This window comes from Morus notabilis, unplaced genomic scaffold, assembly GCF_000414095.1.
Source record: "Morus notabilis unplaced genomic scaffold, ASM41409v2 Scaffold45, whole genome shotgun sequence".
Taxonomy (NCBI): Eukaryota; Viridiplantae; Streptophyta; class Magnoliopsida; order Rosales; family Moraceae; genus Morus; species Morus notabilis.
The window spans coordinates 1,833,012-1,836,023 of NW_010366164.1; positions in this window are offsets into that span (position 1 = coordinate 1,833,012).

The following is a 3,012-nucleotide window of genomic DNA, read 5'->3' on the forward strand; positions in this document are numbered from 1 at the left end:
CCGTGAGATCAATGGAGTTGAGACTTCTACTTGGTGAATTTTTCAAAGCTGTATATGTATGGTCAGTGGCAAGAAGGTTATGGTTTGGAGCACACACACACGACTCTAGAGTTATGACTGAAATAATCTTGATAGTATATTTTGACTTCTTACTGACAGTTTGTTTGAAATACTAAGGTCACTAAGCTAGTTGAGGCTTAGATTTTCTTTGCGACATGATTTCTCTTGCGCTTGGATTGCTAGAGACTAGCAATAAGCTGCTTGGGGGTTGTGATTAGTGCATGAAAATGCACCTTAAATACTGCTTTTGATTTATATAATATTAAAATATTTAAGCTTTAATTAAGCAATTCCATTATTTTTATTCATAATATTTTTAATTGGAATTTGTCTAGTTTTTGCTTAATTATTTACAGATAAAAAGCAGTGTAAAAAGCTACACAAAAATAAGCCATGAAAGTCATGTTTTCAACCACTCGGAGCCAAGCCACTAAGCCGAGCCTCACAAGCCAAAAAGATAGAAGAGCCACGTGAGCCGAAGCCACAAGCTGATTTCCCCGTGGGCCCCACCTCGCTTGCCTTCCCCACTCCACCTCGCGCGCGTCACCAGCACGTAAACATCCCAGAGCGCGCGTTCTTCCTTAGCGCGATCTTCAGCGCGTCCAAGCTCTCTTCGGCGTGGTCCCGCATCTGCGATGCCAGCCTGCCCTATTCTCCGTGCGTGACAGCTGGCTTCCGCGGGTTCCAGCTATCTCCAATGCCAGCGCCCTTCCTCCACTCCGCGCGCGACACATGGCAGCCTTATTCCTCTCCTCTAACTGAGCTTTGACACGTGTCCAGATGAAGGCTGAATCCAAATTTCTTCCTCAAAAATCAGAGCAAGTTGCCAGATTTCTTTCCCAAATCAAATATATGATTTGTCTTAATTTATGTGTAATTTTAGTTATTTCCCTTTTTTTTATAATTTTCTATTTTTATTGTTTGTTTCCTTATTTGACAGGCAACCTCTGAACACTATAAATAGAGGGGTTAGCCTAAGGTTTTTGGAAGCTTTTAATATTCAGTTTTTTGTCGTCTTACTGTCAGTCTCATGTTTTCTCTCTAGAACTTGTGAGAATGTTTTGCAAGCTAGGCTAGAGTTCTCTTGGTGAGGTTAGAGATGAACTTGTGTTGAGTGACCCGATTCGGGGTTTTAATTCCTTGTACTGTAAAGTTCAATATCTGAATGAATTAAATCTCATCTATTTTTCTATTACTTTTCAAAATATTGTGTGCCAATTTTTATATAAGTTCAGTCACACTTTTCTTATGTAATTATGTCACGCATTGTTTTATTATTTAAATTATTTTACAAATTGTCTTTTACTGCAATATTGTCAAATTGATAAATTGTCGATTTTAGATAACTTGTAATAATAATATTTTTGGAGTCAACATAGAGATTTAATTTATTCGATTCTTTATTTTGTGAATCAAAACTGGAATTGGTGAACGAGACATTAGGGATTCTCGTAACCTTACCGTTTTTACTATTAAATTTTCGTCACACAAATTTCCTCCATTTTATTTTATTTCCAACAAAATCTCAAAAACTCTTCTTTTTTTTTAATTCACTTGTTATTTATCTTTCTCTTACGCTCTTATTTTGCTTATCTTTCTTGTTATTTTGTTATCTCTCTGTGGATATGACCGCCCTTCATATTGTGTCTGTGTCCTTGTTTCACATAATCTCATTATGCGAAATACACTCATTCAATATCTCACCATATTAACAGTGCAGATAACACCGTTTCATTCTAAATTGGAATGACATGTATTAATAATGTTTTAATTAAAGATTCTGAACTTTAATGAAATTCATTATGAACATTATTTTTTGATTATTATCCTTAAACATTATCCTCTCGTATATAACACTTATATACAATGTTTAAGGTTACATAAATAATCACAGAATTTTCATTGATATTCACAAAATATTCACAAATATATATACACATAAAATGATGAATAAACTCTTTTATTAATAAATAATAAATATCATATTACATCTTATGCTTCTAGGACACCATTCCCAACAATAACTTGTAACACTGATAACAGATACGTGTAGATGGATATATTTTTTCTTTGATTCAACAGTAGCAAATTATAAGTGTAGAATGATCAACAGAAATATAAAAGACTTATGGAATTGATATCGTAGTTCGGAGTGCACACCTACATCTACGGGGCCACGCCCAGGCAGTGAACAATCCACTAAGATAAAGAGATTACAAACACCAATTAGTCTTGCACACTCAAAGACTCCTTCCTTGATGTTGTCGCCGCTATAGAGAATCCTCTTAGTGGCCTTGTTTAGCGAGCACTACTCGTCTTCAAAAACTTTCTCACGAAAGTAATACGTTCTTCTCCCAAAGAACCACCTTTTGTTTTTTTTTTCACTCAAAGAGCATCAAAACAGCCTTTTGCTGCAGAAGATTTCATTCAAAAGCACTGCCTCACGTTCATGGCTACATACTAATTATATACAACTCAAATTGGTCAATAGACCAATCTATTCTCCCACCAAAATCACCCTAAACAAAGCAACTTCTCCTTAACGGATTCTTTCCAAAACAGTCTCATCAAATAGCCACCAAAAGTCAAACTAATCAGCTCCATAGATGATTTTCTTCTATGGTGGAAAATCATTCAAAATCTGGTGCAAACCGCCTGAAATAGAGTTTCCATAGCTGTTCATAAACGCCAAAAATGAACTTGACCCTGTTTTTGAATTTTGTACAACCCAACTTTAAAATATGCCAACTAATAAAATCCTAACAAGTAAGAAGTGATTACAGACAAAATTTTTAAGAAGTTTTGGATAAAAAGGTAGAAAAAATTTGTTGAGTATGTAATTTTATAGTTAATAGTGAATTTATTGCCATCTTCCTTGAATGTAGAAAATTTTGTCGAAGGATGTAATCTATCTTGTTTTGCCTTTGTATTCAATTTATGCTCGAGTGTATT